We start from the raw sequence: 14,117 nt of genomic DNA, 5'->3' as shown, positions 1-14,117 counted from the left end.
GTAAAGTCTTTTTGCAGAAGAATCTAAAAACAGAACAATGTGAGTAACACTATTCATATTTGTTCCTGAACATATAATCTTGTATTTTCCAATAGCAATTCAGTAACTAAAACTGACTCCAGGATTATGGAAAATGGTCCAAGATTATGGAAAATGTTATTCTCTTCTTTTCCCAAAAGCCAGATACATCTGGAAAGAAAGTTTGCTTCATGTCGTCTATGAAAGAGGAATTTAGTTGATTTTTTAATGTGTATTTATGACTTGTTGATATCATTGTGACACTTTGGCACTTTGGCTCAAAGCCCTAGAGCTGTGATCACAAACCTATGGTATGTGTGCTAGACATGGCATGAAGAGCCCTCTCTGTGGGCATGCAAGCCATCGCCCCATCTCAGCTCTGCCCCAAATGTGCATGTGCACCTCCTGATGGCCAGCTGGTCTTCGGGTCGGTGCCGTGCATGCACAGGAAGTGGGGTGCATGAGGGGTGGAGTGCATGTGTGGGGACGCATGTGCATACATGGGGGCAGGGCACATGCACAGGGGACATGCGTGCATTGCTTTTTGGGGATGCGCATGTGTGCATGCACTTTGGGCATTCGGTGCCAAAAAGGTTAACCATCACTGCCCTAGAGTATTCTTTTTCACAATCAGCAGCCAAGATAGAGGATGGGGTAATTTCTAGGGATATCATTGTGAACAACTGCACAGCAACTTGTTCTTTGTGCATTTCCTTCACTGGTTCAATTTAAGGGAAAAAAAGAATTGATTTTAAGTGGCCTATCTTTCAATCTGAGCCTAATTTCATGTTAGGTATTGTAGGAAGTTAGCACCCACCCCTCTCCTAGAAAATTGAAATATCCTAGGAAATATTAAAAAGGCAGAATATTTCCCCTAAAAAGAGTGCAAACTCAAGAGCAGAAACACCTCAGAAGCAGCAGCTCACCCCCACCTTTGTTAATGGGTGGGCCATTAAGGCCTGGGCCAGAATACTTTACATGACAAAGATCTCCTGTAAAGCTATAGCAATTGCCAAAAGCCCTTTTCAGTGCATCATCCAGGAAGGCTCAACCAAGCCTGGAACTCAGGACAGCCTACAGCAGGGGTCCCCAACCACTGGTCCATGGACGGTACCGGTCCGCGGAACAAGTCCTACCGGTCGCTGGACAGTTGGGCGCCGCCATCTTTTTTGATGAAAAAGTGCTTCCGTGAGCTTTTCCGGTAGAAAGCTCACCGGAAGCACGCTTTCATCAAAAAAAAGATGGCGGCGCGCTCCGGTGAGCTTTTCCGGTAGAAAGCTCACCGGAACCAGGTTTTCATCAAAAGATGGCGGCGCTAGCTGCCGGTGAGCTTTTCCGGCAGAAAGCCATTTCTACCCGGAAAAGCTCACGAGTTAGCGCCGCTTATCTTTGATGAAAAGTGCTTCCGTGAGGTCACCGGAAGCACTTTTTCATCAAAAAAGATGGCGGCGCCCAGCTGATGCCGGCACCGGGCCACGGCGCCCAGCTGATGCCGGTACCGGGCCGCGGCGTAAAAAAGGTTGGGGATCACTGGCCTACAGAGTTGCCCCTTCATGGCCTCATGGGAGTCTGACAATCAGAATACAAGCTTCAATTTAAATCCCAACAAAGGTTATTGTTAGATAAAACTCAGGCACTCTCAGCATATCAGCCCTTCTTTCTTTTTTCCTTCACCTTGGAGCATGTGATCATCCTTCTTTGGAGCTTCAGGCCATGTGGTCCTGTCCACCATTAAACCTTCCAAACAGCCTCCATGTTTCCAGGGTCTTTTTCCTCACTTGGAACTGAACCCAGAAGGATATTTCTTCCAACAGTATCATGAGCTGTTAAAGAAAATAGACTAATGCAATAACAAAAATAAGAAACAAACACTAAAACTCAGTAAAGAAATCATAAAGCTCGTCCAAAATCAATGTGCCTACTGTCCCTGTCCTATTGTTTCTTTTATTTTTCTTATATGTATCCATGTATTCATAACTATTTTTTTACTTATACCTATTATCTTGTAAGCAATTGACAAACCAAATAAAATAAAAATAAAATAAATAAAAAATATCTTGATTTTCACAACTGTCTCTTATATCCTGTGCCATCTCTACTCTTCTCTGTTTCCTAATTCCTGTTTCCAGGGCTGGAGAGAGAAGGGATGGAGAGGAAAGGAGAGAAAGGAATACAGGAGGGTGGGAGGGAGGAAGGGAAGAAGGAAAGAAGACTTGCAATGCTTCCAAGCAATTCCCGCAAGGAAATTCAATGGGAAAGTTGGCAGGAAGTCAGAAATTATTTCCATTCCCAATGCTTTTTTGTCTACCTCTGGTAATATTGTTTCTCTCTTTGTATAAAAAAAAAATCTAAAATGATTACCAATTGAATACTGGTTATCTAGTTTTGATTAAAGGTTGCCTATATAAAGGGTTAAAAAAAAGTAATAGAAATAAAAAAGTAAAAAGAAACTGAAAAAAGAGAAAAAAAGAGAAAAAGAAGAAAAGTGAATAAAAAAGACAAATACATAAATAATTTCACCCTTCATCATAACAAATACTAACATTTTCAGTAACATCACTTTCTGATAATGATATAAATTACTGTGCCCTTGAACACAGTAATTTATTTCTATCACTGAAAATACAGCAAGAAAACTCTTCTTCCTATATCTTATTCCTATCTATAAACAAATCTTTATTTTTTATTTATTTATCTATATCTCACCTTTATTATTTTTACAAATAATTCAAGATGTCAAACATACATCGTCCTTCTTATTTCCTTCTTATTTCCACCACCATAACAACTCTGTGAGGTAAATTGGGCTTTCAGACTGGCTGGTTTTCATGGCTCATCATTTGATCTTGGTTTTTAAAAAAAATCCGTTAGCAACCAGAAACAATAATATATTCATGTTTATATTCATTCATATAGTACACACACACATGCTAATATGTATGTATGTACATATTAACTGTGATTAAATAAGACAAGTTTATAATCCTTCCTTTTAGTTTTAAGAATCTTAATCCTTTTAAATAGTTTGATCAAAACTGATCTTTTTTTCTTATCCTTCCAGCAAAGAGGGTTTGCACATGATTGCAGAATGCTGCAGTTGGTCATAAGAGTAAGCTGGTCACATCTCTGTGGGGGTGCTGGAACAGCTAGTCTGAGGACCAGTGAAAGCACCATTTGTTCATCACCATTGTAACTTTGATAGTCTTTAAATGATGATCATAAATTGAAGACTACCTGAATTTCAGGGAACAAAACAAGCCTTCCAGAAGTGCTACTGTTTCAAGTTAGATAATAAATAGGTTCAAACAATTATTATATTTGAGGTAAAAGAGAGGACAAATTTTCTCTGGTATATTTTGGGGACATAATGGGAGACTTTTCATTCCAACAGAAGATAATATTTTTTTAAAAAAAATTATGCATCCCAATAGAAGAGATTTTAAGAGTTTGTAGACTTTGGAATGCAAAGACACATTGAGATTTTAAGAAAAATAAATAAGTCTTTGAAATGCTTTGGAATGCAAAGATACATTACATTCTTGTAGAAGAGACCTTGCATTTGACATCAACTATTCCATTATCCATTTCTTTAATCCATTCTTCTCATAGTGTCCAAAGACTAAATTTGTCTCCAGGTGATGCCAAATCTTTATTCCCAAACTATTATGGTTTTAAGTTGACTAAATGCATTTTTCCCATGACAAAGTAGTCTGCTAAACAGTTGCATATTTCCATCCTTTTATAAGTAGCAAAGTATAATTCAGTTGGGTCCTATAATGTTCAACAGATGCAAAAGTTATTATTATATATTATGAAGCTTGGAGAATGATGTCAGAAATACTGTAAGGATTTTGCATCATTTTTTCTGTTCAGTAAAATATTTTATAGTAATTATTTACTGGAAGCAGTATGCCCAGAGTTTCAGGCGCAGTCCTTCCAGAATACACAGTAGAATGTCTTGGGGAACTATTTTGTACATTTTTTGCTGGTGAAAAAAAACAAAAAAAAACATAGCCTCTCTATTGAGTTATGTGGAATGAAGTAGTCTTTCAGATATAACTTAGGAAAGTAATATACTACTTGTGGTGCACATAAAGTCATCCTTTATGAAAACAGCTGTAACATGGACAAATAAAATACATATTGGATAGACAGCGATGTCTTTACTTTAAATTAAATATAATTTGATTTCATAGAAGGAATAGTCCTCAGGATTACTGAAAATAGATCACATCAAGGATTCTATAGAAAGTAGAAAGAACATTTTGTGGGCTTTGATTGACAGTTGGAATGCACATATTCTCATTGTCTCAAACTGGAAGTAGTGACTCTAGTTAGAAAATTAAAAAAGTAGTTTTATTTATATATTTGTTTATTATTTATGTATATATTGTGCAATATTTATGTAAGATTGTGCACAAAATCAGAAAATAAACAATAGCAATTTAAAAATAAAGGATAGTACAACAAAAAAGAAAAAAAATCACAAGTATAGCTTTTCCCCCCCTGGAGTAGATGCAAAATGGTGGTAATACTCTATATATCAAATTTTTTTTTGGCCAGTATTCTAATATTTAATTTACTGCAATACATTGTGTGTTACTTAAAATATTGAATGGTGGTATATTCAATTAAAACTTCTTATGATGTCAATATACTATTTGCTGGTGTGAAAGTGTCAGAAAATTCGGGCGCCTTTCCACAGTTAGTTGGTAAGTTTGCAGCACACCTAAGGATGGCATCCACAAAGAAAGGCAGATTGAAAACATCATATGGAATATATAACACTAATCTTCAGCCAAATAATTTCAGAATTTAACATTTTTGTTAATGAAAAAAATATATTACAGAGGTACTATCAATCAACAAATTTACCCAACAATGGATTTGTTCTGACAAATAAAATGAGTATTCTACATCACACTGCAGCAGTAAACATTGCTGGCAGAAAACTGGCATGATGGAGCTCAGAATATGACCAAAAATATATGGTTCCATTGGTTATAAGCATAGTTAGTAAATGAAGGTGTGACCACAGGAGCCCCACATGTACCACTACACAAATTCACAGAAGAGGGAGATCTATAAATAAAGTATTATTAATCCTCAGAAAAGCAATTTGTAAACATTTACTCAGAAGCAAGCTTCATTCAGTTAAACTGGAATTACACCCAGAGAAGAGTTTATATCACTGTAGCCTTAGGGGTTTTTTAAATCACTTCTTCCGTGCATTTTGTTATGTTCTAGAAGAATTGTGGTAATGGCATTCTTGTCAACATTTCTTGCAAGCAGATTGTTCTAAATGCCTCCAGAAGACAGCTCAGTGTGATCAGTCTAGTCCTGTGTCATTAAACCATAGAGGTTTTATGAACGGAATTTTTACATGAGACATTCAAGATGGGCACTGGAAATCATAAATTATTATAACTCTGGTTCTTGGTAGGCTCTACTCTTCTGCACAATTGTATCCACCTAGACAGCCATTTAGAAGATAGTCAAACAAGAAGAGGCCGGGAAGGTTGGGGGAGGTAAAGCAAAGCATTTCTTTCAATAACATTGGAATAACTATCATAACATCACAATGCTGAGGGTGTCCTTGAATGGCCTGAAATGTAGAATATTCCCCTGGCATAGGACTGTGAACTTTGCAATCTCTACTTAAATGCTCATGGTAAATGATTGCCCATCATCATTGCAACACAACCAAATCCTCTGGTTTTTTTTTAAAACAAATTTTATTAGTTTTTGAAGACAAACAAAACATAAACCTTGTACACATTAAACCTCTTTCCCTTGTAAGTTTTTACAAGGCAGATAATACAATATTTTATACAGTGTGATTTTAATATATCCCATTTCTACTTAAATATCTTTTAACACTCTCATTTCTTCTCATTAAATTTAATCATCATATTCATATTTCCCTCTGTCTTGTTTGCAATTGTTCTCCTCCCACTTTCCTCCAAGGTTTTATTAAATCTCACATAGACATAGACACACAAAACACATAAGGTAAAACTTCTTTTTCAAAAAAGTAGCTTGGCCCCGGATTACCACTCTTTGTATGGACTTCGATTAAATTCATATTCATCTTATATGCCATTACCTATCTTAATTACCATTCTGTAATTTCTTTATAACTCCTCCCCGCTTTCCTCTCTTCTTAATTCTATTTTGTTTATTAACTTAATTTAAATCATTATATTTCTATCCTTTGTCCATTGTTTTCCAATTGTCTATATATTTCATTCCCCATAGTAAAATAAAAGAATTTCTCCTGAAATCACAAATCAAAGTATGATGCCTTTCCATCACACCTCTAAATTAACATTTAAGGTAACTCCAAATTCCCTATCTGATTCTGCTTAGTACATACTACTTACAAAAAGAAAATAGTGAATCCATAACATAATTAAATATGTCATTAAACATTAAATCTCATAACATTCCAATTATCTATTTCAAAAGCAAATATTACAATAATATATTCATACTAACATCCACACAATAGTCAATTAAAATCTATATTTAAACTAAATATTTTAGACCTTCCTTTTAATATTTTATTAAATCTTAAATTCTACCATTATTAAACCTTTAATATTTTAGTTTTTACTTAAATCTTATAAAATTATAATTTTCTATTTCTAATACAAATACTACAATACTATCATATGTACCTTGCAGAATCCTTTTAAAACAAAATTATATTACCCTTTATCCCTAAAAAACCATTTCTTTTTCACATCTTGTTTGATACCCTCGTGGCCTTTTTCCCCCTTCTTCCTCCCTGTCTTATCCCATCTGGTCTTTTTACCCCCTTAACTTCCCCTCTCTGTTGTATTTCTCTTTCCTTTTGCTTTCTAGCCTTATATTGATTTTGCATCTTATTTTTCTCTTTCTTAGATATTTTTTTAAGTCTTATATCCTTTTTTCCCCTTTCTTTCTCCTTCCTTTCTTAAGCACCTCTATGGGTTCATTAAAGATGGCTTCTTCTTCTTCTTCTCCTTCCATCAAATGTTGTATTTGCTGATAAGTAGCAAGCACCATTTCTAAAAAGCAAAAAATTTCTCCCACATCGTCTTTCTTTATTTTGCCATATTCCTCTCTCAGTTCATCAGCAGATAAAGTCATTGTAAATCCTCCTCTTCTTCTTCTTAAAACAGCCAAAGATATTTCCAAGCTTAAAACAAATCCCAAAGTCCCAAAGTCACCAAACAATCCAAACAAAGCACAAAATTCTTCCCTTCTTCCTGGGTTAAAATCAGTTGCAAGGGGAGAAAAAGAAAACCAGTCTGTATTTTAAGTTCTTATTACAGTAACTTCCAGTCTCTAAAATCTTCCAGGCATCTCCTTCAACAAAATCTTAGTATAAATTTTCCTTTTGTCCTCTCCCTTTCCATTTATAACAAGAAGCTTTAGATTTTTACCTTTTATAGAATAGTAGTATTTTCAGCATTCATTTGTTAATTCCATGTGGAAGGAGAGTAAACTTTCACTTGAAAACACTTTCACTCGCCGCTTGCAATCTCTTCTGGAAACAAAGTATCTTTCAAACAAAAACCAAATCTTAGATTTCAGGATATTAAATGTATCTTCTAATTCCAGTTCAGCCAAAAAACTTTCGCTTCAAAAATTTCTCCTTCTTCCTCCAGCACGATCTTGTCCGGTTGCTGGCTTCTTTGTGGCGGCCATTGCTGACCGCCGCTGGACCGACTTGAGAAAAGGAGGTTATGCCGGGTGGGGAAGGGGTCTGCAACACCCCAACCCCTTGTCCGGATCCTCTCCTGTCTTCGGTTGCCTCTACGGGCAACCTTATCCTCCAGACCCGTCTGGGTCGGAGGAACCAAGAGCGCTAGTGCGGCGGGATCGCAGAGATCGCGAAACCCCGCCGCCTCCGAAGCCTGGCGAAACCGGAAGCCCCAATCAAATCCTCTGTTGTATAGTTTCATACAGTTGCGATGTTTTATGAATGTTGAAATCTGGTTGCCCTCTTTTCTGCTTGAACTTGGGAGGAGGCAGTTTGGGTAGAACAAGAGTATGACCATCTGTGTGACAACCATTCAAATATGTGAAAGAATATTTTCTTTAAAAAAAATACAATATTTTTAATTTGCTTTTTTCATGGAAGTGCTTTTCATGCTTTCAAAAAGGGGTATGCAATCCATTTCAGCAATTTGGATCAACTTAAACTGAAAATTCAGTTCAACTCAATTCAATTTAATCCTTTAGTTCAACAGTTGCACTTGAGTCATTCAATTTTCCAAATTTTCACATCAGTTTAGAGGCATCCTATTTGATTAGACAATTTGATTTGACTTTTTGATTTGATTCAGAAAGTCAACTCTATTTGAGTATTCAACTTTGTATCAAAGCATTCTGCAAATTCTATTTCTGAACCTCTTACCATTCTGTAAGAAACTACAATCTGCATTCAGCTTCCAAAGGAGAAGCATTTCAACATGGTATACAGCCCATTTGAACTGCAATTTAGCAGTTCAAATCTCTCCAGGCTCAAGGTTGACTCAGCCTTCCATCCTTCTGAGGTGGGAAAAAGAGGACCCAAATTGTTGGGTGCAATACGCTGACTCTGTAAAACTGCTTAGAGATGGCTGTAAAGCACTGTAAAGCAGTATATAAGTTTACGTGCTATTGATATTGCTATTAAATTCTCGCACTAATATCTAGTATTGTTTAGTCATTTCTTCCCAATTTGGTTCTTCTTGTCATGCTATTCCTGACTCTATGTACAATATTCTCATGTTTACACAGTCTATAAATATGTCTGAGAAGCAGGTTATACATATACTGTGCATGCATATATAATACTTCATGTAATCAGAAATGATTTCCAGGAATCCTTTGACTTGCTTTCATTTTTCCCTTTATCATATTTGTAAACATTTCAATTTTGTAATCTTTTATATACAAAATTATGCTACTGAATGTAGTACTTCCAATTATTCCACAGTCTGTGAGTTTAATTCTTTGGTGAATTATATATTTACTGCAACTTGTTCAATAGTGAAATGTACTTGGGAAAGAAAGTTATTTTTAATAATGAAATATGAATATGATTACTATAAAATCACAGATCCTGGTGCAATTTGAGAATGGCTGTCTGGATAGAAGGTTCTTCTATTTTCACTGAAATGAATGTTGATGTAATATTATGCTATGAACAGAACTCAATGTTTCTTATTTCTTTTCAAATTTTCTGCCTCTTTCTTTTCCTATTTTGATCCAAAATAATGCCAGTTGAAGTTAGAGAAGGAAATAAAGTACATATTATTAGCCTACCCTAATCGTGCAAAATGAAGTATTTAAATATATATGATAATTGATCTTATTAATTGTACCTTGTTCCCATGGAAATCAGTGGGACTCAGCTCCAATTTCTATGAGAACTAAAAGCAAGTAACCTGCTCTTGTAAATATAATTATGCTTTTTTTTCCCAGTCATTTTGCTATGAATTACTGTTTTGTGATACTCTCTCTGTCTCTTTCTCTTGCTTTATATGGACATAGTAAAGAAAACCCTTAATTTCAATTTCTTCAATCATTTATTTGGAAAACAAATGCATAGATATCAATATAATGCACTTTTTATTAAGTGTTTTCAGCATTCTCAGCATTCAACGGTTGGAAATATCATCATCACTCTCCCTTTTGAAGAAGGAGAAAACAAACACTTTTCAATAGCAAGATCCTTTTTTGCTCTAAGCTAAGGTCTTCAAACTTGGCAAGTTTAAGGACTTGTGGACTTCAACTTCCAGAATTCCTGAGCTAATATGACTGGAGGAGGAATTCTGGGAGTTGAAGTCCATAAGTTTTAAAGCTGTGAAGTTTGAAGACCCCTGCTCTAGGCAGTGTATTAGTAAACAAATATGCAGCAGATCAGTTCCAGTGGGTAGAACAGAAATTACACCTTGATTACCATCTGAATAATCTATTTGCTAACAGCAGCAGATCCTAAATAGAATATAGCAACAAGGCTAGAATTGTCAAGAAATTATTTGTCAGGAAATTATTATAGCTCAAGAGATTTTGTTGCCTATAATAGAACATGAGAATAACCTTGGAGAGGGGGAAACCTAGGGAAACATCACATAAATGGGGAGGACCCCATAATTGAGAAATAGGCAGGGAAAGAGACTATGAAGGATCTGTTCTAACTTATTAGGTGGTAAGAATAGATGATGAGAGATTTGTACTTTCAGATTTGCAAGATTCTGTTAAAGTAGCCTGAATTAGTTTAACTTGTGTTTCCTGCCTGATTTAGTGGAGAGACTGACACTAACAATCTCAAATAGAAACTGTACTTCAAAAGCAGCCTATCCCAATTTGGTGACCTGAAATCAGATGAGCTACAGTCTTCATAATTCTCAGATTCCCTGTTTGGATGCTGTTGTTTGATTATTGAAATCAACATTTGCTCTATTCTCTCTCTCTAACCTTCCAAGTCTCATAATTTTGTTAGAATTAGGTGACAGGATGTGATTCCTTTCAAGAATTAGATTTCAGGAAATGATACCTGCAAATGTGGAACAAGGAAATCCATGGCAGGGATTGGAAATTGGGTAAAAACAAGGCTATGGTTCCAGCCAGGACTGTATCAAATCGATGTTAGATTATCTTTTCCTTGCCATTTGCCTTCAGCCCCTTGATAATAGTGATGGGAGTTGCCTTACCAGAATCTCAGGGGGAAAAAAATGGATGGTGGAATTCTGCCACCTGGCCAAGCAATGGAACAGCCTATTTTCCTGCCCTGACATCCTTAGTTCTGAAGCTCTTTGAAAGAGTTAGTGAACAGTCAGTGATAGCATAAGCGTGCAGGTGGTGGATGCAGAGGAGGCCCAAATGACCGTGGAGACTTCAAGGAGTGAAAAACAAACCATAGGATATTTCAGTGATGGAGGGAAGACTTGGGAGACTGGAAACAGGTGGTCTTGTTCCTGAACTAGGTCCCGCATGGTCTTCCCCACACCTGAAGCATCCCATGCACACTTAACAACCAAACATTTGTTTAATGAATGCATTGGAGAGAACTCTGATGGGGATTCATTCACTTAACATAATTCATTTAATGTTCTCCCAACTTTTGACCATTATGGACAGGCTTCATTATGATTGTAACTCAAGGACTACCTGTTTAAAGAAATCATGTTTCTATGTTCATAGCAATATTATCATTGCTCTTACCCACTTCAAAATGAATGATTTTTCATTAAAAAAAGAAGTAGGGATTATATACATACCAAGAATGGCTTCCATCTCAAAACATTACACAAATGACATAGATGGTACCAAAATGAATTAGAACAACAGACTAATGCTTAATTTCAAACAACCTCAAAGATACTTTTCTTTATCAGTTTTTGAAGGCAGAGACGAGCTGTAAACATGACACATAACCTAAGATAAAGATCCATTCTAATTAAGTTTAGAAGACTGGCAAGTTTGCTGATTTATGGCTTTCCAATCTTTTTTCTCTTCTATATGCTTTTTGTCCTAGAAGATTTTTTTTGAAGCCGCAGTAAACTCTCATCTCATTCAGAAAGAAAAGGCATAGATGCCTTAAAGAATCAATCTTACTTAGATTCATTCAACTTTGACTTTACAAAGCTTACTTCATTTAAAGAACACAACCTGGTTTATTTTTCCATTATCCCATTATAAAATAGGTGCCATAATGGGTGCGGCCAGTCAGACACCACCTAAGTGAAATAAAACCAACTGAGAAAACTGTAAACTCTTTCTGCTACTTTTTTTTGCCTCTTTGAATTTTTCAATTGTGTTAGCTTTTTAAATGATTTTTGTGGTCATGTGGTCTAATTCTAAATGGCATCATTTTATTTAGTTGGTTATTTTGAAGTCTATTGAATCTATGTGAGGCAAGCATTGAAATCTTTACAAATAAGATAATATTAGAGATTAACCTTTTGCTTTGTGTTTTTTTTTCTCTCTCTCCCCCTCTCTTTTAACTATAATAAAAATAAAAGCAAATTTGGGACAAAGAACCTAGCAGGCTCAAGAAATATGTCCTTGAGTGGATTGTACCTATGCAAATGCTATGTTCAGTATTTGTTCTTGAATTTTTCTTACCCTTTAATCCATTATTTCCTGAAGAACAGTATTAATTGATATTAATGAACAAAATTACACATTGATAAAGTAAATGAGGCCTTCATTCTTAAGTCAATGATTTCATTTAAAAAGACAATCTTAGCTTAAATGAGTGTAATATACATGAGACAGCAGCACTTCTTAACTAAAATACTACATTTTTAAGGCACAGTGTCCTTGAGAAGATAGAAAGAGGTTAAATGAAGCTATGAAAAGTCAAAGGAAGATGTAGCTGAGTGGCTGTAATCAAGTTTTAGTGCTTGCAGCTTGTGAAAGTGTAGATGAAAATGCATTGGCTGTCCTAGCCTCAGATAATTGCATGTGTAGGCTATTACAGGTGATGGAAGTCCTTTGAAGCAGAGTTAAAACAAAGAGTCAAAATACTGCATTTTATAAAAATGTTTTGTCATTATCCATTGGAAAGAATAGTGTGATGACATTATCTCATTCAGATAATGTACTGTTGTTTCATAAAACATGACTTCATTGCTCTGCAAAAAAAATAAAAATAGGAGAATGGACTACACACATAAAGTCATATCCCAGTGTTTACCAAATATGTTGACTTAAATCCCATTACTTTCAATAATTAAGGTAAGCCTCATTTCAATCAAACTTGACTTCTGGTTGTTTCATAGATATGCCCATTAGTATCACTGGATACATTTTGAAATGAATTTTTTACTTGTTGTTTTTATTCTTATTGTAGCCATAGGTATAGTGATCATATATCATCTACTATAAAGGGATTCTGTCTGTTTCATAAACCTATACTTTCAATCAGGCTTGGCAATTAATTTTCTCAAGGGGTCATATGAGAATCTGGGAGTCTTGTGGAGGGATGCTGCTCCCCTCCCCCACTCCCCTGCTCCAGTTTACTCCATCCTCTCACCATCCCTCCCCCTCCCTTTTCATCATCCTGCTGCCCTGTCCCTGCTGATGCCCTGTTTCCCACTGCTAAAGCAGTCAATGCCACAGGCAGATTGGAACTTTCTATGAGCCATATATGGCTGACAAGCTGTAAAATGCATAGGTCTGCTTTAGCATTTGCAATAGCATTTAGGCTCATATACCACCCCATAGAGTTTGACTGTACTCTCTGGGTGGTTTAGAATGTAAGCATTATTTTCATATTGCCCCCAATAATCTGTGCCATCATTTTACTTACCTTGGAAGGAAGGCTGAGTCAATCTGGAGGCCGGTCAGGATCAAACTTGACCCGAACCCATCCCAATACCTCTGCCCTGGTATTGATATGCATTGTAATCAATAGAAGGAAATTGTTAAAAGTACATATTTTTTAAAAAAATGAATGTGAGAAGGAAGGGTAAAGCTCCCTTTCCTTTCTTTCCTTCTATAGAAAGCCAAGAGGCATTTCACTTTCAGATCTTTTCCCTACTGCTATCCTGACCAGAAGTTTCCTCCGCAATACAGTATAATGTATATCTCTTGATTTCAGAGCAAATTCTTTGAACTGAATTATTAGAAGTGGGTGACTCGACCAATATTAGTTCACTGAATACCCTTCTTGATTCAGTATAAATGTCCCAGTAAAGTACCTAATGACAAATACATTCAATCATTGGGATTATATAGCTGAAAGACATTTAACTGGAGGGAGGGAGGGAGAGAGGAAGGAAGGAAGGAATTCTGATGCTCCTTGACAACTTCCTACAAGGAAACTCAGTGGAGAAGCTGACAGGAAGTCTCTCCTGCTCACACTACTTTTTTCCTGACCCATGGTCATTCTAATTAGGTATGAAAATATCTCTGAAATGATGACTTGATGGGACACTAGTGACCTAATTAAGTAATAAAGTAGCTCTCATGGGTATATGCCTTTTGGACAACTGTGAGAAAACGTTCCCTGCAAGGAATTGTACCTCCCTGCTTTTATTTATGATATATTTTAAATAATACAATTAAACTAGTAGAGACAATTTTCAAATATAGCTGAATTTATCTGTTCATCG

Source organism: Notechis scutatus, chromosome Z, assembly GCF_049901735.1.
Source record: "Notechis scutatus isolate UNSWTSFEM ecotype Mainland chromosome Z, rNotScu1.2, whole genome shotgun sequence".
Taxonomy (NCBI): Eukaryota; Metazoa; Chordata; class Lepidosauria; order Squamata; family Elapidae; genus Notechis; species Notechis scutatus.
Note: the sequence above shows the minus strand (reverse complement) of the source record.